The sequence below is a fragment of the Pelecanus crispus genome, chromosome W (assembly GCF_030463565.1).
Source record: "Pelecanus crispus isolate bPelCri1 chromosome W, bPelCri1.pri, whole genome shotgun sequence".
Classification (NCBI taxonomy): Eukaryota; Metazoa; Chordata; class Aves; order Pelecaniformes; family Pelecanidae; genus Pelecanus; species Pelecanus crispus.
This window is the reverse complement of record NC_134675.1, coordinates 2,872,635-2,894,500: the sequence shown is the minus strand read 5'-3', so window position 1 is coordinate 2,894,500 and position 21,866 is coordinate 2,872,635.

The window sequence follows — 21,866 nt, the reverse complement described above, 5'->3', positions numbered from 1 at the left end:
ACACTGAGGTTCCTCAGGTGGTCTCGAACCTGATCTTCCCTTACAGTGGGAGGGGCTTTACTCCCCTGGTCCCCATCTTTTGGTCCATCGACTCAGGAGGGGTGAGGAGAGAGGTTGCCGGTGAAGACTGAGGCAAAGAAGTTGTTGAGTACCTCAGCCTTCTCCTCGTCCGTTGATACAAGTTCGCCTTTCTTGTTCATCGGGGGGTACGCTTTCTTTAACCTCCCTTTTCTGGTTGGTATACCTGTAGAAGCCCTTCTTGTTATTCTTTACGTCCCTTGCCAAATTCAGCTCCATCCTCGCCATTAGGTTCCCTTTTCCACGTCTTCCCACATTTTAGTTTAGGTTTGTCGTTAGTACCCCCCATGGAATGGGATTCTCTGCGGACTTAGGAGTAGGTAAACATGCAGTCACTGACGTCAAGTTTTGAAGTTTACCAGAGTCTCGGACCAACTTCAGAATAAGATTTGTATTACTGCAATTAATGTAGAAGTATGTTATTAAAACTCTCACCACACACATTCTACTTTCTACTTGGAAAAATATCAAAAGCTCTACATAAATATATATTTTACTGTCAAGATCAAAAATCCCTTTGGGATGCAAAAACAGTTTATGTGTTCTTGAAAATTCTTATCTTAGTTTCTCCTGTCTTCTCAGAGCTCCATTGTTCCGCCAGTGCTTTTTTACCCAGGTATGATGAATTCAGGAGTCAATGCCTCTTTCTTTGATAGCCGTGTGGGTAATTAACAATACCAGATAAGGGTCTTTAAAGGTTCATCCTTCCACATTCGGATATAGACTTGGTCTCCTGGCGTAAAGGAATGAACTGGGTTATCTAAGGGTATGGGCACCCTTTCATTTAAATATCTGTAAAGGGAAGGCAAAGCCTGTCCCAAAGATAACAGATAATCAGATAACAATTGGTTTCCCCGTAATATGCATTTGATCACTTTTCCCAGTTAAACTATTTACAGGGTATGGTTTCCCATATAGAATCTCAAAAGGACTTATTCCTTCTCTAACTCTAGGAGTGACCCGAATTCTCATCAATGCTGTCAGTAACACCTCTATCCATTTCATTTCGGTTTCCTGACAAAGTTTTGAAATCTGTCTTTTAGAGTTTGGTTCATTCATTCAGCCTTGCCACTTGATTGTGGTCTCCAAGGGGTATGTAAGTCCCATGTCATTTGCAAAGATTTCACAACTTTTTGAACTATTTGAGCTATAAAATGTGGCCCATTATCGGAGGACATCCCTTCAGGTACCCCAAATCTAGGAATTATCTCCTTTAACAATATCCTTATTACCTCTCTAGCCTTATTGGGACCACACAGGAAAGCTTCAGGCCATCCTGAAAAGGTGTCTAACACCACCAACAAATATCTATACTGACTGCATTTTGGTAGTTCAGAAAAATCAATTTGCCAGTATTCTCCAGGGGTTTGACCCCTCCTGACCTCTCCGGGAGGAGGTCTTTCCTGTATTTTTGGGTTCTTCTTACAGCATATTGGGCACCGTCTCACAATAAAGTTTGCAAAAGTTTGCATTTTTGGTCCTACAGCATATCTTTTGATACTTGCAACCAAAGCATCTGCTTTCATATGGGATTCACTATGGGTCTTCTTCAATATTTCTCTTACCATTGGGGTAGTAATCAATACTTGCCCACCTTTGGTTATCCACCATCCTTCCCTTGACTTGGTATACTTTAAATACTTGGCAAGCTGATCCTCCTTCTTAGAATAATTTGGAGGTTCCCATTGAACTTTTCTTGATGGGATCAATGCTCCAATTAGTGATCCCCTTTCCGCAACTCTTTTGGCTGTTTCATCTGCCTTTCGTTTTCCTTTAATTATTTCTGTTTGTAAAAGGTTTGGTTAAATCCGGCAACCCCAAAGCAGGAGCCCTCATCAACTCAGTTCTGATAGAGTCAAATCTTTTTTGGCATTCTGGTGTCCATTCTAGAATTTCTCCGGGTCCCTCGATAGCTTCATGTAACAGCTTAGCAATCAAACTGAAATTTGGTATCCAGAGTCTGCACCATCCAGCCATTCCCAAATATCCCTGCAGTTCTTTCTTAGATCGGGGGGGCTATTCGACAAATAGCCTCTTTCCTTTCTGTTCCCAACTTCCTCTCCCCTTGGGATATTTCAAAACCTAGGTAGGTTACAGTAGTTCACGTTATCTGGGCCTTCTTTCGAGATACTCTGTTCCAAGCCAGTCCCAAAAAGTTGAGCAGGCTAATAGCAGCTTTCACACATTCCTGTTTAGTCTCAGCTCCTAATAAGATGTCATCCACATATTGTAGTAAGGTAACGGAAGAATTCTTACCTTGCCAATCTTCTAATCCTTTGCAAGTACATTACCAAAAAGGGTTGGGCTGTTCTCGAAGCCTTGAGGAAATACAGTCCAGCAGAGCTGTACTTTCCTGCCAGTAGTCGGGCTTTCCCACTGGAAGGCAAACAACTTCTGGCTTTCTTCCCCCAGCGGTATACAGAAAAAGGCGTCCTTTAAATCCAATACTGGAAAAAAAGTATTATTCTCAGGTATTGAAGACAAAAGAGTATTAGGATTTGGAACGACTGGGTGCACATCAACAACTATTCGATTTATTTCCCTGTCAGCCTGACCTCGGTGCCGGGAAAGATTATGGAGTGGTTCATATCGAGTGCGCTCAACAGGCAAGTGCAGGTCAACCGGGGGATCGGGCCCAGCCAGCAGGGGTTCATGAAAGGCAGGTCCTGCTTGACCAGCCTGATCTCCTTCTATGACCTGGTGACCCGCCTGGTGGATGAGGGAAAGGCTGTGGATGTCATTTACCTGGACTTCAGCAAAGCCTTTGACACAGTATCCCGTAGCATTCTCCTTGGGAAGCTGGCGGCTCATGGCTTGGATGGGCGTAGTCTTCGCTGGGTAAAAAACTGATTGGGTGGCCGAGCCCAGAGAGCAGTGGTGAATGGAGTTAAGTCCAGGTGGCGGCCGGTCACAAGCGGTGTTCCCCAGGGCTCTGTTTTGGGGCCAGTCTTGTTTAACATCTTTATCAATGATCTGGACGAGGGGATTGAGTGCGCCCTCAGTAAGTTTGCAGATGACAGCAAGTTGGGTGGGAGTGTCGATCTGCTGGAGGGTAGGATGGCCCTGCAGAGGGACCTGGACAGGCTGGACCGATGGGCCGAGGCCAACTGTATGAGGTTCAACAAGGGCAAGTGCCGGGTCCTGCACTTGGGTCACAACAACCCCACGCAACGCTATAGGCTTGGGGAAGAGTGGCTGGAAAGCTGCCTGGCCGAAAAGGACCTGGGGGTGTTGGTGGACAGCCGGCTGAACATGAGCCAGCAGTGTGCCCAGGCGGCCAAGAAGGCCAACAGCATCCTGGCTTGTGTCAGGAATAGTGTGGCCAGCAGGAGCAGGGAGGTGATTGTCCCCCTGTACTCGGCACTGGTGAGGCCGCACCTGGAATACTGTGTCCAGTTTTGGGCCCCTCAATACAAGAAGGACATTGAGGTGCTGGAGCGTGTCCAGAGAAGGGCAACAAGGCTGGTGAAGGGTCTGGAGCACAGGCCTTCTGAGGAGCGGCTGAGGGAACTGGGGTTGTTTAGCCTGGAGAAGAGGAGGCTGAGGGGAGACCTTATCGCTCTCTACAACTACCTGACAGGAGGTTGTAGCGAGGTGGGTGTTGGTCTCTTCTCCCAAGTAGGTAGCGATAGGACGAGAGGAAATGGGCTCAAGCTGCGCCAGGGGAGGTTTAGATTGGATATTAGTAAAAATTAATTCACAGAAAGGGTAGTCAGGCACTGGAACAGGCTGCCCAGAGAGGTGGTGGAGTCACCATCCCTGGAAGCGTTCAAAAAACGGGTAGACGTGGCACTTGGGGACAAGGTTTAGTGGGCATGGTGGTGTTGGGTTGATGGTTGGACTGATGATCTTAGAGGTCCTTTCCAACCTTAATGATTCCTAGTTTTTCTTTCATTAAAAAATAATCCAGCCACCAAGCCGGGCAACATGAAATTAATTATTACTCTGCCCTTAATTGGTTTAGTGGTGGACTTGGTAGTGTTAGGTTAATGGTTGGACTGGGTGATCTTAAGGGTCTTTTCCAACCTAAACGATTCTATGATTCTATTCTAAATTAAATTAATTTCCCCGAGTCGAGTCTGTTATGGTAATTGCTGGGTGATCTCTCCCTGTCCTTATCTTGACCCACAAGCCTTTCGTTATATTTTCTCCCCCCTGTCCAGCTGAGGAGGGGTGTGATAGATTGGCTTTGGTGAGCACCTGGCATCCAGCCAGGGACAACCCACCACACCTCCCCTAAGACAAAATTCTACAGTTTGTCCACTAGATCTTGTTTATGGCTCCTTGATACTACAAAGTATTAAATCAGGCTTAAGTAGCTCTGTGTTCTGGCAGGCAGAAATACACCGCGACAAAGGAAGCAATCACACTTGAAGTTCATAAGATACAGGTTTCTAGCTTGTTACAGTGGTGATTTGCCCTGAGTTATCTGGTAAATCTGAAAACTGGAACAAATATAAAATTATATTGTCAAGGTCACTTTTTCAAAAAATGTGTCTTTCTCATGTTTTTCTTACTGAACTAAAATATGCTTACATTCATCAGGAAGGGGGGAGGGAGGGAGCTGATATGTTACAGCATATTATAAAATTTTAATTTTTTTTTTTAGACAAGAAGTGCTGCATTTTTCATCATAGCTGTCATCTGCTTACTACTTTTTGATAATGATGACCTCATGGTTAAAATAGCAGAACATCGCATCCTTTCTTACTATGTGTAAGAGCAAGCATTTATTATTACTGGAGCAGAGAGAATAGAATGTGAAGCTGAATGCACCAATTTAAATATGCTTGCATTTTTCTTGATAGGAATCTTAGCTTTCAAGAATATTATAGCATAAGATTTTACTTTTACATCTAAATACTGATATTTACAACCAAACGAATGGCATTGCTTACTTTGTTGATAACTTAGAACACAGCGATAGATTTTAAGTTGTAGTTAAAGGTTCCTTCCCATTTGCACATATCAGACCACTTAGGATTGCTAGAAGCTTTTTTGATCAGCTTTCCTTTTTTTAGAAATTCTGGACATAATGGCTGTAGCCTAAGTGTGTGCAGTAAATGGTTGGCAGCCTGGCTGGCAGTCTTTTTGGTATATCCAGAAAGATTGTTTTGTGCTTTTGCAAACGTGCTAGTCACAGTTCATCTGCTAGGCTGAAAAGTGATGTGTAATAGCCTGCAGTAGCTCTAACAACAATGGACTTTAAACTGGAAATGGAAGCTATCTAACATGCTTCCAAAGCCACTGAGTAAATTGGAAGTGATTCTGAAGTAAGTTTTCAACAGGTCTTTTCATCATAGTGAAGTGTACTGGAAAAAACTGGTACATCTAAGGATGGGCAGTAAAAACAAAGTCATGCAGATGATAACAAGGTGAAAGTAAACCTTCTCAAGGAAGGATGAAGACACAGAATTACAGATCCAAATGGTATATTCAGAAATAGTATTGATTAATCCACTGAGTTTTCAATGAGTTAATTGATTGTTAAGGTGCCCTCTAGTAGTTTTCATAAAGCTATCATTACTTGAATGTTTGCTGGATTGTGCTTGTCAATTATTCTTAGTTTTCTAAAGTTTAAATATTTAGAAACTGGAAAGATATAGATCATATTTTAGACACCTCACTGGTTTAGTGCTTTTAGTGAAAATTGAGCTAATTTTTAATGATGTTGAGTATATTTTTCTAAGTCTAGTTGCCAAAATTAACATAAATCCTGTATCATGACTGCTGTGCAGTATTTAACAGTGACTATATTCTCGTGTTTTAAAATACTCTTTTTGTTTGGTTTTTTTTTTGTCCCCCAAAATATTTTTAGCTATTTATTTTCTGTGGAAATATTTTCCTCTTTCCTAAATTTTAAGGATCTGATGAACCTTAAAGCTCAGTTTGCTTACTTCTGCTTTCCATGGTCTTCTGCTACCTCTACCTGTTCTTTGGTTTTAAAAAAATAAATAACTAAACAATCAATCAAACAAATAAATAAATAAAAATCATTGTGGTGGTTTAACCCTGGCTGGATGCCAAGTGCCCACCAAAGCCGCTCTGTCACTCCCCTTCTGTCACGAATGCAGGTCTGTGAATCCTGCTGATTATGTCAATTCACTATGAATGAGTGGCTTTACACAGTTTGATCTAGTAACAGTTAGAATTTACTTGTAGCAAATCGCAGAATTTGATTATAATATTTTCAATAGCTCTCAATCATCAATGATCAACAACGTGGTTAGACAAAATTGATCAAAACAGTGACTTAGTTACAGATTCGAAGATGGCAAGGTTCACTCTATTACTACATGGAAGCGCATAAAAGAAAATTAAATCACACTGAGTTAGAATGATTCATAAAGGGATTGCGTATCTATGGAATAAGGGGGACCCTCCCGTTGAGTCACGAGGTTCAGAATGGCCCCCCTTGCTTTCTAAACTCCTTCTCAGAGAGGAGCCGAGGTGCGGCTGGGCCCGCTCTTAGTCTCAGACTTGGTCAGCGGTTTAGGCGAGTAATGCTATAAGAATAGTACAGCAGTATAAGACTCCCTTTAAAATTAAATCATACATCTACAAAACTACTTAAATTGATTCACGCATGCACACTCACAAATATGAATGCATATATGAAAAAGGTATACCTGTTAAAAATTCTCCTCGAGTTTAGTGAAATACTCACGTCTAATGCCTTGGCATTTCTCAACGGGCGAGAGCAGAGCCTCGAGGAGTGAAGAATATCAGCAGCCCAGGCTCCGTTGTCGATCTCCGGCAATGGAGTTCTGGTGGCAGCAGACTTTCGGAATCTGCTAGTTTTCGCTGACTCCGAGAGACATTTCGATCAGAGGGAGATGCTGGTGCGGCCCGCGGCAGTCCGGGAGAGCTCAAAGGGCCTCACTTAGGGCTGCTGTTTATAGGATTGTGAGATGATTGACTTGAATCACCAGTAAATTTCCATCCGAGCCACAATTCGGGTCGGCTTGTTGCTGGAATTCCAGCAGTGATGATACCACCCTGTTTCAAGGCTGTCCGGGGTAGCTGTTTGTTCTCGTTCCCCTCGTTAGCCATAATATGAATCTTGATAAGAACAGGGCCGCTCTCTGCTCCAGCCATGTAGGAGTTTCTGGTACGATTAAGGGGCGCTTAAACTGACCGACTCGCTACACAAAAGCTGCGGCCTGGAATTCCTGAGATTGTAAAGCGGCCGAAGTGAAGGGGAAAAACAGAACAGAAAAACAGGGGCGGGGGGGGGGGGGGGGGGGATGTACCACCACACCTTCTCAACTGGACAGGGGAGAGAAAATATAATGAAAAAGCTTGTGGGTCGAGATACGGACAGGGAGATCACTCAGCAATCTTAATACACCTTCCCCCCACCCCTCCCTTCTTCCCAGGCTCAACTTCACTCCCAATTTCTCTACCTCCTCCCTCCGAGCGGCTCAGGGGGATGGGGAATGGGGATTGCGGTCAGGTCATCACATGTTGCCTCTGCCGCTCCTTCCTCCTCAAGGGAGGACTCCTCACGCTCTTCCCCTGCTCCAGCGTGGGGTCCCTCCCACGGGAGACAGTCCTCCACGAACTTCTCCAACGTGGGTCCTTCCCACGGGCTACAGTTCTTCACGAACTGCTCCAGCGTGGGTCCCTTCCACGGGGTGCAGTCCTTCAGGAGCAGACTGCTCCGGCGTGGGTCCCCCGCGGGGTCACAAGTCCTGCCAGCAAACCTGCCCCAGCGTGGGCTCCTCTCTCTCCATGGGGTCACAAGTCCTGCCAGCAAACCTGCCCCAGCGTGGGCTCCTCTCTCTCCATGGGGCCACAGGTCCTGCCAGGAGCCTGCTCCAGCGTGGGCTCTCCACGGGGTCACAGCCTCCTTCAGAGCGCATCCACCTGCTCCGGTGTGGGGTCCTCCGTGGGCTGCAGGTGAATATCTGCTCCACCGTGGACCTCCATGGGCTGCAGGGGGACAGCCTGCCTCACCATGGTCTTCACCAGGGGCTGCAGGGGAATCTCTGCTCTGGTGCCTGGAGCACCTCCTCCCCCTCCTTCCTCACGGACCTTGGTGTCTGCAGAGTTGTTCCTCTCACATATTCTCATTCCTCACTCCAGCTGCAGTTTGTGTCCCGGTGTTTTGGGTTTTTTTTTTCCCCTTCTTAAATATGTTATCCCAGAGGCGCTACCACCGTCGCTGTTTGGCTCGGCCTTGGCCGGCGGCGGGTCCGTCTTGGAGCCGGCTGGCATGGGCTCTATCAGACATAGGGGAAGCTTCTAGCAACTTCTCACAGAAGCCACCCCTGTACCCCCGCCGCTACCAAAACCTTGCCACGCAAACCCAATACAATCGTCAAATGAAACTCTTCCTTAATTTTTTTATTTAGCTGAGGGGCATCATAACAGTGCTCTTACCCATGTTCAATCATTGCTTTCCTGGGTGTTGCAGATCACAAGGTAAATAGTTTTTTTTTTAGTAGGTTAATTTTTATCTAAATTTTGTAGGTAAGAATTTCACCAGCTCAGAGTTAATCCAAGACTAAATAAAACCCAAAAAGTTCAATACCCCCACCCCAAATTAGAACTGAACTAACACTGTAATTTTTACATCCTGATTAAGACCAGCTTCAATTTCAGTTGAACCCAAACTGGGACTGAACCAAACCACACAGCAAGCCAAACCATACAATATTCAGCTTATATAGCTGATAAGGACTTTGCTGTAATGCATAACCTAAAAAGTCTCATTAAAATTATCATAAAGTACTCCATTTCATCAGTGTTCTGGATGTTCATAATGCATTGCATACAAGCCATTTCTTGATCACTTTTAGGGTCTATGTTTTGTTGCTGCTGCTTTATCTTTCCTCAGTCTTTCCTTTACATTAGACACTCGTATTTGAAGACAGATTCTGATACTTCTGATACTTTCAGTAGCATAGTCCCATTATAATTGGTGGGATGAATAACTGAGTATCAAAATCTTACTGTATGGGATTGACCTGGCTGATTGAGTTGTTCTGTTAGCTTAGTCTTGTTGCTAAAGTGGCTGCATTGAGGGTTGGGGGGGGGGGGGGGGGGGGGGGTGGCGCAGGGAGGAGGAGATATCTGGAGCAGCTGAGAAAGCATTAATATCAAAATAAATCAACTGTTTGAGAGACTGGTTAACTGTGTGCAAAGTGTGATCTAAAGGAGGTTGGGATGCTGTGTGAGGAGTATCTTGTGATTCATTTATAGAACAATTTTGAAAGAAAATATTTCAAAGAAATATGGTACGGTGCGATTAAAGGTAAGTGAATGAAAAGGTTGTGAAAGTATTAGAGGCCAAGGTGACATGACACTTTTGGGGTTTACGTATGCTTTCAACGCTCTTTTTTTTTATAATGGGAGATGGGAAACCGAGTTTTGTGTGAATTTTCTTTTTCCCCATATGCTGTTCACTGCCGATTTGCTGCTGTTGTATGCCAATTAACGTTACTGAGAGTTTTAAATTTCAAGTCGTATTAGGCTATTGTGGATAGTGCTGAGGTATAACCATGTATGCTGTATTACTGTTTTGAACTAGAGTAACAATTAGAGGAAATATCTTGTCTTTGTTTTTTGTTGGTAAGTTAAGGAAAGCATATTAATTTTTTTTCATGTAAGCGTCACTTTGTTTGGAATGAGGTATTTGGCTCTTAAGAAATGCTAACAGGATCCCTCTGTTTCCAGGGAGGAGTACTGCTTCTGGTACTGGCATTGTGCTGTAAGGTTGGTTTTCACATGGTTTCCCGAAAGCTATCTGTAGATGTCGGTGGAGCCAAGCGTCTTCAAGCTTTCTCTCATCTTGTTTCCGTCCTTCTCTTGTGCTCATGGATCATCATCCTCTCTCTGACAACAGAGGTAAGATAGCAAGTACACGTTAGCAAAAATAAATCATTTTTTGGTAATGCTTCTGCTTGTGAAGTGCAACTTAAACCTTTCCTTTAAAATATCTTTAAAACTACCAAAGCTGTCATCTTTATTTTTCTAGTAAGCTCTGTTTGAAATTCTTCCTCTATATTTTGATGCATATCTTTGTGTGATACCTTAATTTCCTCTTTTATGCGATAACTTTATTTTATCTTTCTAGCTTCAGATATTATATCCTGGATTCATATACTAACATTGCACAAGTATTAATGACTGTATAAATACACGGATCTTTTTTTTCCTGAGGAGTAGATTATTGTAATTTAAAGACGTGTTCATTATGCCTTCCTGCTTAAGGAGAGTAGACCACTGCAAACATGGCATTGCACATGGCATTGCTTTTAAGTACATGAAAGTATTTAAAATAAGCTACAGTAGTGCATATTAGCTGTATGTGTCTTTCTATAGCTGGAATGTTGGGTTTATATGATAAATTGAAAGTATAAAAGTATTTATGTTTTGATGGATTGATGAAAACATTTGTAATGAAAGTGAACTAGATTTAATGTTGTATATACAAGCATCTAATGGTGAACAATCCTGTTTGAAATGTATTTTTTGTTGCAGAGTCGAGTCGAGTCTTGGTCTTCTCTCATCATGCCTTTCATAACAGTCGTCTTTTTTGTTGTGATCCTGGATTTCTATGTGGAGTCCATATGCTCTGTCAAGATGGAAGCTTCCAAGCGTGCTCGATATGGATCCTTTCTTATTTTCATTAGTGCACTGCTTTTTAGCAACTTTTGGACACATCCAATAACAGACCAGCTTCGCGCTATGAACAAGCCACCACACCATGAAAGCACAGAGCACATTCTTTCTGGAGGAGCGGGTAGCGAGTGCTGTCGTCTTCATTTTATGTACGTATTCTTATTTATCTTTTAATAAATCCATTGTCCATGTGACTGGGAAGCCAATCAGAAAACGGATGTGTGCAAAATTCTTTTGGATGAGCTTTTATGGATTCATTTGAATAAAAAGGGCCTGTAACTTTGTGCTCCTTTACTGTCTACAAAAAAAGAACGTAATAGATCTGTTCTGTTGTGGAAGTGATGATCTAATCTTACATAGCAATGAAATCTAATGATAAACCTCAAGATGAAATTGACAATCACTTTGCTGCCTGCAAATTTCATGTAAGCTTTGATTGCTGATAAAACACATTATAAAATAGCTGTGAAGCTTAGAAACAGCAACAAAAACTTCAGTACTTTCCTTGTAGCTGCCAATATTCTGTCCTCCCCCTCCAGGAAAGGGCAGAAAGGCACCCTTATTGGCTATTCCCCTGAAGGCATTCCTCGCTATAACTTCATGGGTGATGCATTACAGCAGAGCTCTCAGTCGTTACCCCGGTTTATTAAGGGATCACTGAAACAAATCCCTGAGGAGTATGATTCTAGGCAGATCTTCTATTTCTTGTGCCTAAATCTGGTAAGCGCATGGGTTTTTTTCAAACCCAATCACAGTAGTACATACATAGTACAGTAAAAAGTGTTATTCTTTAAAAGGTTCCCATGATTGATTGTTTTTAAAGTGACCCCTGATACAGTAGTTCCGTTAAATGGAATGTTAAAATAGAAGATTCTTATGCTAATTTTACAGTAAGTGGCAGGTCAGTTTGATTTGTTGTCACAGTGTGGCACTGGTTCTATGTATAACTATTATGCCAGTAAGTAAATACTTGTATAGTGATTTGAACAGTAGGGTCCCACTCAAGATTAAGGTATCTCAACGTTACCAGCAGATAATCCTAATAAGGCCCTCAAGGATGGGGACAACAAAATAGTAAGAGTGGGATTGCGTAATGTCATTTTGGAGTAGGCTGGTTTTATTTCTAGCTTCTCTCTGTCTCAAATAGGAAAAGATCGTGCAGTAAGCAAGACTGATAGAACATCATTTGCGAAGATCTCTCTTCATTCTTTGGCAATTATCCAAGAAAAAAGAGGGAGAAACTTGAAGTATCCATGACAACTTTAAGGAATTCCATTATGGAATCTGAAAGATGGGAAAGAAAGTTTATAGGCAGACCAATTAATAAAGAACAGTAAATCGTACAGGGAAAATGTATGTATTAAAAATGTTTCCTTGTGTACCCTTCTCAAAACTAAATTCCTAAGATTTAAACAGTCAACTAGGTTAAGTTGGCCTACGCCCCGCATCAAAACCACTTCCATTAAGAAAAAAAAGACAGGCTATTGTCATAGGAGGCTGTCTTCTAAGGGGAACAGAAGGCCCAATATGCTGACCAGACCCACTTCTTAGGGAAGTCTGCTGCCTCCCTGGGGCTCGGGTTAAAGACATTACAAGAAAACTTCCTACCCTGGTACAGCCCTCGGATTATTATCCATTGTTGCTTTTTCATGTAGGCAGTGACGAAGTTGCAAGAAGTCGTCCAAGGGCAATCAAGAGACACTTCAGGTTAAGGGTTCAGGAGCACAAGTAGTGTTTTCCTCTATCCTTCCAGTTGCAGGGAATGATGTTAGAAGAAACAGGAAGACCCAGCTGATCAATACCTGGCTCTGAGACTGGTGTCACCGGCAGAATTTTGGGTTTTTTGATCACGGGTCGGTCTACACGACACCAGGCCTGCTAGCGACAGATGGGGTACACCTTTCTCAAAGGTGGAAAAGGATCTTTGTGCAGGAGTTAGCAGGCGTCATTGAAAGAGCTTTAAACTAGATTTGAAGGGGGAAAGGGATAAAACCAGGCTCACTAGTGATAAGCCATGGGATGGCACACCAATGTTTGAGGGACGGTGTGCTAGCGAGGTCCTTCAGTCTGCTCCACGATGTGCTCAGTACACTGGAGCACATTTGAAATGTCTCTGTACTAACACATGCAGCATGAGGAATAAGCAAGAGGAGCTAGAAGCTTTGGCCCAGTCCCAGAGCTACAACATCATTGGCATAAGCGAAACCTGGTGGGATGAGTCCTGTGACTGGTGTGCCGTGATGGACGGTTATAGGCTCTTCAGGAGGGATAGGCGGGGCAGGCGAGGCGGTGGGGTGGCGCTGTATATAAGGGAGGGGTTGGATTGTATGGTGCTTGCAGTTGGCGACGACACGGTTGAGAGCCTCTGGGTAAGGATGAAGGGGAAAGCAAATAAAGCAGATGTTGTTGTGGGAGACTACTATTGACCACTGTCACGATCCAAACTGGGCTGCCCAGGGAGGATCGTGGTGGTTCTGTGATTCCCTTGGGCTAAATTAAGGTGAAACGACACCAAACGATCGATTAAACACTTTATTGATGGTAAAAAACAACCTGAACTTGGAAAGCATAACGGTAGGCAACCCAAACCAGGAAAGCGTAACGGTAGGCAACATGGGTTCTAATTGGAATACTTATAAGAGGAAAGGAAAAGGAAGAAAAGAAGAGGGGGAGAGAGAGAGAGAGAGAGAGATCTCACCACCCTTGGATCCCGCGATGTCGATGGTAAACGTGGCAATCCTCCGGTAGTGGGCGCGCACATGGCAGTCCTCCGGTGGTGGGCGCGCTGCTCTTGGAGCGCAGGGCCTCCGGCTGCGCCGGCAGCGCTGGCACTGGGTGGGAGAGGCAGGTCTGGAGCAGCAGCAGCGTGGAGTCCTCCGGTGGTGGGGGCGCGCACGTGTGGCTCCTCGGAGTTGTGTCTTTTATAGGCCAGTCCCCGCCTCTAGTCTCACCCTCCTTGAGGATTGTTCCAGAATTTTCTTCATCTTAAGGGCAACGAAGCTGGTGAAGGGTCTGGAGCACAGGCCTTCTGAGGAGCGGCTGAGGGAACTGGGGTTGTTTAGCCTGGAGAAGAGGAGGCTGAGGGGAGACCTTATTGCTCTCTACAACTACCTGAAAGGAGGCTGTAGTGAGGTGGCTGTTGGTCTCTTCTCCCATGTAGTTAGCGATAGGACAAGAGGAAATGGGCTCAAGCTGCGCCGGGGGAGGTTTAGATTGGATATTAGGAGAAATTTCTTTACGGAAAGGGTGGTCAAGCATTGGAACAGGCTGCCCAGAGAGGTGGTGGAGTCACCATCCCTGGAAGCGTTCAAAAAACGGGTAGACGTGGCACTTTGGGACATGGTTTAGTCTAGTCTACCCTTAATTGGTTTAGTGATGAACTCGGTAATGTTAGGTTAATGGTTGGACTGGATGATCTTAAAGGTCTTTTCCAACCTAAACGATTCTATGATTCTATGATCTTCTGCGCAGGTGCCACTGGGGGGGGGGGGGGGGGGGGGTGGTCGCAAGGGGTCTTTCGGGTGGTCGTGAGCCCCTTCCTCAAATGAACTCCGCACGACCTTTGGCCATCAGAGGGCGGAACTGTGCATCCTCCGACACGCCTCCGGCTCTGTGCCAATCCGCTTCTCACCTGTGGTGCTATGAAGACCCCAATTTGTCGCTATGGAGACCTTAACTTGCCTCACCACAATGTTTGAGACATTAACTCTTTCAGTCTCTCACAACCACCCAGCCAGGACAACGACACCGATGAATTTTTCTATAAGGAGTTACAGGATATCTCTAGATCAGCTGCCCTTGTCCTTATGGGTGATTTTGAACTTCCCAGACAACAACTGGGAATATCATACAGCGGACACAAACAGGTCCAGGAAATTCCTGAAGCACGTTGAAGATAAATTCTTGGTGCAGGTGCTAAGGGAGCTGACTAGGAAAGGTGCCCTCCTAGATTTGTTGTTTGTAAACAGAGAGGGACTCGTGGGCAAAGTGGTGAATGGTGGCTGTCTTGGTCACAGTGACCACGAAGTAGCTGAGTTTCAAATCACTGGCGATAGGAGAAAAAGTGCCAGAAAAACTTCGACCCTGGATATGGGGAGAGCAGACTTCGGGCTACTGAAGGAACTAGTTAATAAGGTCCCCTGGGAATCTGCTTCTGAAGGTATTGGGGTCCAGGAACGCTGGTCGCTTTTTAAGAGACATCTTTTAAGAGCGTAGGAGCAGGCAATTCCAAAGTGTCAGAAGTCAAGCAAGTGGAGCAGAAGGCCAGCTTGGCTGAGCGGGGATCTCCTTCCAGAACTTAGGTGGAAAAGGAAAGTGTACAGACATTGGAAGCGAGGACAGGTGACACGGAAAGACTACGGAGATACTGTTCGCCACTGTAGGGAGAAAATTTGTGCGGCCAAAGCTCGATTAGAGTTCAAGCTGGCCAGTACTGTGAAGGACAACAAAAAGGGCTTTTTTAAATATGTTAACAGCAAAAGGAGGATCAGAGATAACATTGTCCCATTACTTGATGAGGTCGGTCACCTCACAAATAGGGACGTAGACAAAGCAGAGACATTTAATGCCTTCTTCGCCTCTGTCTTTAACACTGATGATGGGCCCTGGGACCCCCCGGAGCCCTGTATTGGAAGACCGTGAGAGGGGGAATGATAAACTCCCAGCCAACTCTGAACTTGTTCGAGACTTGCTGCTCCAGCTGGATGTGCATAAGTCTATGGGGCCCGATGGGATTCATCCCAGGGTACTGAAAGAGCTGGCTGATGTTATCACGGGAGGTGTCCATTATTTTTCAACGGTCTTGGGAATCTGGAGAGGTCCCGGTCAACTGGAAGCTGGCAAATGTTGTCCCAGTTTTCAGGAAGGGTAAGAAGGAAGACCCTGGTAATTACAGGCCTGTCAGTCTAGCTTCAGTGCCTGGTAAAATTATGGAGAAGGTTATTCTGGGAGTTATTGAAAAACACTTAAGAGACAGTGCAGCCATTGCTCATAGCCAGGACAGGTTCACGAGGGGAAAGTCCTGCTTAAACTAACTTAATTTCCTTTTATGACATGGTCACCCATCTAGCTGACCAAGGGAAGCCAGTAGATGTGGTGGTTTTGGATTTTAATAGGACAGAAAAGGAAGGGGAAATAATAATAGTAATAATAATAATATACAAAATAAGCGATGCACAATGCAATTGCTCGCCACCTGCCGACCGATACCCAGCCAGTTCCCGAGCAGCGATTGCTGCTCCCTGGCCAACTCCCCGCAGCTTATATACTGAGCATGACGTCATATGGTATGGGATAGCCCTTTGGTCAGTTTGGATCAGCTGTCCTGGCTGTGCCCCCTCCCAGTTTCTTGTGCACCTGGCAGAGCATGGGAAGCTGAAAAGTCCTTGATTAGCATAAGCAGTACTGAGCAACAACTAAACCATCAGTGCGTTATCAGCATTCTTCTCCTACTAAATCCAAAACACAGCACTGTGCCTGCTACTAGGAAGAAAATGAACTCTGTCCCAGCCGAAACCAGGACAGTATCCACCCCTTATTCTATACCATCTGTGTCATGCCCAGGTCCTACCCTTTCCAATACATCCCAATTAATCACCACCACCTTTCCTGTCTTTTGATATATGCACACAGACATCATTCCCTTAGTCTGTGGGCCATCCCTCTAAAATGTCCGTTGAGTTAATTTAGTCCATGACTTTGGGTTCCATCTGTCATAACAGCGTTTTGGGGCAGGAGAGATGGTGTGTGATATTGGGTTGTTGCATGCTGAAGCCAGTTCTGGTTGAATCACTGCTGCACTTTGCTCGGTTTTCTTAAAGTTCATTCTTCATTAATCTGGGCGATTCTATACTGTAATACTGCTGACATGGCATATAGCAACCATAAAAGAGATGCCATACAGTATTATATAGCAATTAACATCATACCATTCAGTTCATTGGCTATTTTCACCCAAACTCAAATCCCCTTGAGGTACACATCGGACTTCCCCATCCTTTCGCATTACCCACCAAGTGCACCCAGGTCCTTGAGCAAAAGCAATGCCACAAATGGGTCTGCCTTTGCCAGAGGCAGGAGTAACCCAGACTGTCTTCCCCAGCATATTTTTCCTGTGCACTACAGGGACTTTATCCCCTTCTACAGTACGTAGAAGCTTTGATTGGGCAGGGCCAGCTCAATTGGCAGATCCCCTGGTGTTGACTAACCAGGTGGCTTTCGCTAAATGTGTATCCCAATGTTTGAATGTCCCAGCACCCATTGCTCTCAGGGTAGTCGTTAACAGTCCATTGTATCGTTCGATTTTCCCGGAAACGGGTGCATGGAAGGGGATGTGATATACCCACTCAGTGCCGTGCTCTGTGGCCCAGGTGTCTATGAGGTTGTTTCGGAAATGAGTCCCGTTGTCTGACTCGATTCTTTCTGGGGTGCCATGTCGCCACAGGACTTGCTTTTCAAGGCCCAGGATGGTGTTCCGGGCGGTGGCCTGGGGCATGGGATATGTTTCCAGCCATCCGGTGGTTGCTTCCACCACGGTGAGCACATAGCACTTGCCTTGGCGGGTTTGTGGGAGTGTGATGTAATCAATCTGCCAGGCCTCCCCATATTTATATTTCAGCCATTGCCCTCCATACCAGAGAGGCTTGGCTTGCTGGATTGCAGCGCACGTTTCACATTCATGGATAACCTGTGCAATACTGTCCATAGTTAAGTCCACCCCTCGATCACGAGCCCATCTATAGGTTGCATCTCTTCCTTGATGGCCTGAGGCATCATGGGCCCACCAGGCTATAAATAATTCACCCTTATGTTGCCAGTCCAGATCCACCTGAGCCACTTCCATCTTAGCAGCCTGATCCACCTGCTGGTTGTTTGGATGTTCTTCAGTGGCCCAACTCCTGGGTACGTGAGCATCTACGTGACATGCCTTTACAACCAGGTTCTCTACCCGGGCAGCAATATCTTGCCACAATGGGGCAACCCAGATGGGTTTGCCTCTGCGCTGCCAGTTGCTCTGCCTCCATTACTGAAACCACCCCCCACAGGGCATTTGCCACCATCCATGAGTCAGTACAGAGATAAAGGCCTGGCCACTTTTCTCGTTCAGCAATATCTAAAGCCAGCTGGATGGCTTTCACCTCTGCAAACTGACTCGACTCCCCTTCTCCTTCAGCAGTTTCTGCCACTTGTCGTATAGGACTCCATACAGCAGCTTTCCCCCTCCGATGCTTTCCCACAAGACGACAGGACCCATCAGTGAACAGGGCATATTGCTTCTCATTTTCTGGCAATTTATTATACAGTGGGGCCTCCTCAGCGCACATCACCTCCTCCTCTGGTGATATTCCAAAATCTTTGCCTTCTGGCCAGTCCATGATCACTTCCAAGATTCCTGGGCGACTGGGGGTTCCTATTCGAGCCCCTTGTGTGATCAGTGCAACCCACTTACTCCACGTAGCATCAGTTGCATGATGTGTAGAGGGGACCCTCCCTTTGAACATCCAGCCCAGCACCGGCAGCCGGGGTGCCAGCAGGAGCTGGGCTTCAGTACCAACCACTTCCGAAGCAGCTCGAACCCCTTCATATGCTGCCAATATCTCTTTCTCAGTTGGAGTATAGCGGGCTTTGGATCCTCTGTATCCCCGACTCCAAAACCCTAGGGGTCGATCTCGAGTCTCCCCTGGTGCTTTCTGCCAGAGGCTCCAGGCAGGGCCGTTCTCCCCGGCTGCAGTGTAGAGCACATTTTTAATATCCTGCCCTGCCCGGACTGGCCCAAGGGCTTCTGCATGAACTATGTCCCGTTTAATTTGTTCAAAGGCTTGTTGTTGCTCAGGGCCCCATTTGAAATCATTCTTCTTCCAGGTCACTTGGTAGAGAGGGCTTACGATCTGGCTGTAATTTGGAATATGCATTCTCCAAAAACCCACAACGCCCAAGAAAGCTTGCGTTTCCTTTTTGCTAGTTGGTGGGGACATAGCTGTTATTTTGTTGATCACATCCATTGGGATCTGACGACGTCCATCTTGCCATTTTATTCCTAAAAACTGGATCTCCTGTGCAGGTCCCTTGACCTTACTCTGTTTTATGGCAAAACCAGCCTTCAGAAGGATTTGGACTATTTTCTTTCCCTTCTCAAAAACTTCTTCTGCTGTGTTGCCCCACACAATGATGTCATCAATGTACTGCAGGTGTTCCGGAGCTTCACCCTGTTCCAGTGCTGTCTGGATCAGTCCATGGCAAATGGTGGGGCTGTGCTTCCACCCCTGGGGCAGTCGGTTCCAGGTGTACTGAACACCACTCCAGGTAAAAGCAAACTGGGGCCTGCACTCTGCTGCCAAAGGGATGGACAAAAACGCATTAGCAATATCAATTGTGGCACACCACTTGGCTGCCTTTGACTCCAGTTCACATTGAAGTTCTAGCATGTCTGGCACGGCAGCACTCAGTGGCGGTGTAACTTCGTTCAGGCCACGATAGTCCACTGTTAGTCTCCACTCCCCATTAGACTTTCACACTGGCCATATGGGACTGTTAAAGGGTGAGCGAGTCTTGCTGATCACTCCCTGGCTCTCCAGGCGACGAATCAGGTTATGGATGGGAATCGGGGAGTCTCGGTTGGTGCGATATTGCCGCCTGTGCACAGTTGTGGTAGCGATCGGCCCCTGTTGTTCTTCGACCCTCAGCAACCCCACAACGGAAGGGTCCTCTGAGAGACTGGGCAAGGTGGACAGCTGTTTAATTTCCTCCGTCTCCAAGGCAGCTATACCAAAAGCCCACCGGTACCCTTTTAGGTCCTTGAAATACTCTCTCCTGAGGTAGTCTATGCCAAGGATGCACGGAGCGTCTGGGCCAGTCACAATGGGGTGCTTCTGCCACTCATTCCCAGTTAGGCTCACTTCAGCCTCCAGTACAGTGAGCTGTTGGGATCCCCCTGTCACTCCAGAAATACAGATGGGTTCTGCCCCTCTATAGCTTGATGGCATTAGGGTACACTGTGCACCGGTGTCCACCAGAGCCTTCTACTCCTGTGGGTCTGATTTTCCAGGCCATCGAATCCACACAGTCCAGGAAACCTGATTGTCCCTTTCCTCCACCTGGCTGGAGGCAGGGCCCCTCTAATCCTGGTCACAGTATTCACTGTTCACTTCCTGTAAATGTGAATGAAGAGTCCCTTGATTAAGGTCGGAAGTAAAATTAGCCCTCTTCCTCTGTCTGGGGAACTGCTCACTGGAAACTGGAGCTGCAGTTTTCCTGGGAGAACCGCCTTTTGTAATAGTTTTTCCTTGCAACTCATGCACCCGTGCCTCTAGGGTCGAGGTGGATTTTCCATCCCACTTCCTCATGTCCTCTCCATAGTCACGCAGGTCAAACCACAGGGTGCCCCATGGTGTGTATCCTCTATATCCTCTCTCTTGAGCAAAGGGACGTTGACTCCTAATGGCTGAGATACTGGTCCGTACAGGTGGGGGGTAGGATCTATCCTGTTTGAGTTGCTGGTCCTCCCGGGACAGTTTCTCCACGGCTGAGATGAGAGAGGAAGAGATACTTTCTTCGTATTGCCGGAGTTTGCAAGCCAATTCATCCACCATTTGTCCTTCTCTGTCTTTCCAGGTCATTACTGCCAATGAGTTGGCATACAACGCTGGTGTGCTCCGTACAAACTTCTGCCACGTGGGTTGTGTGCACTGGAATTCATCTGGATCTTTGGATAACTGCTCATTATTCAGGTCACCATAAATCACCTCCAGCACACCTAATTCCCTCAGGTACTGGATACCTCTCTTTGCGGTGGTCCATTTGCCTGGGTGACATATAACATCCTCCTTGAAGGGATACCTTTCCTTCACTCCTTGTCACGAGTCGCCTCCAGAGGCTGAGCGGTTTTGCCCCTTTTCCAATTGCTTTGTCAATGCCCTCTTCCCTGGAAAGGGATCCCAGCTCTTTGGCTTCCCTGCCCTCTAATTCCAGGCTACTGGCCCCGTTATCCCAGCATCGGAGCAGCCAGGTGATAATATGTTCGCCTGGAAGATGGCTGAAATCCTTTCGCATATCTCACAGCTCACTCAGGGACAGGGATCGGGCAGTTGCCATCTTGTTTATGGGTTCTGGCCCTGCTTTAGAGTAGTATGTCTCCTTGCTGTCGAGACAGTATGCTTCTTCCTCCTGCTCCCTCTTAGGACGAGCTTACTCTTCCCTTTCTAAATGAGCTGACTTTTGCTTCTAATATTTCTTCCTGTGCGGGGGCGACTGGTACCGGCACATGTTGGTTCCCTGGTTTAGCTGCAGTGCCTGTCACCGGGGTTGGAGTAGCCGCAGTGCCTGTCTGTTTTTTTTCCCCCCTCTCTTCTCCCTGAGGGTGCTGCATAATACCAAGCAGTGTTTGGTAGATACTAGCCAGGGCCCAGTACAGTGTGATGAGTTGTACCTCTTTAGAATAACCACAACATTTTTTTTTCCCAAGCATTCTATCACTTCATCAGGATCCTGTAGTTGTTCAGGAGTGATGTTCCAGATCACTGAAGGTGAGAAATTCTCCATGTACATGCCCGTATTCTCCCACATGCCGTGCCACCCATGACTGTCCAGCCTCAGGGCAGATCTCAGTAATTTTTTTTTTTTAAGTAGTTGTTTAAACCTAAAAAAAGACCTGAAACACATTCAGGAGACATAGCAATAGGAGCATGCTGGTTTGAACATCCCACGGATATTAAAAATTCTCAAGAGCTGGTGTAGATAGCCTGAAGGAGAAAGGGAAGGTTAAAGAACGTGGGAAAGCATCCCCCCGTCTTCCCATAGATTGGTTCTCCGAGGAGAAAAAGTGAAGAGTGTCATTATTAATAATCTCCGAGAGATGGCGCCAGAGGTACAGAGAGGACAGCAATACGAAATACAAACACCAAATGAGTTTTTTGACTAGTAATATTATCGTATCATAAGTTGATGTTACACAGTATAGTAAAATGATAATCCAGATTTTATAGGGGAAAAACCTGGGGGGTGCACTTTGGCAGTCACACTGACTACACTGCATCAAACCACAATTCCTGCAAGGTAACAATTCCTCCTTCAAAAATGCTGGTATGTATGGCTTGTATGAAAACTGACCAACAAGCAAACGCTCCTGTGGTATGTTGTGCAGCAAGTTTCAGCTGCCCATGAGG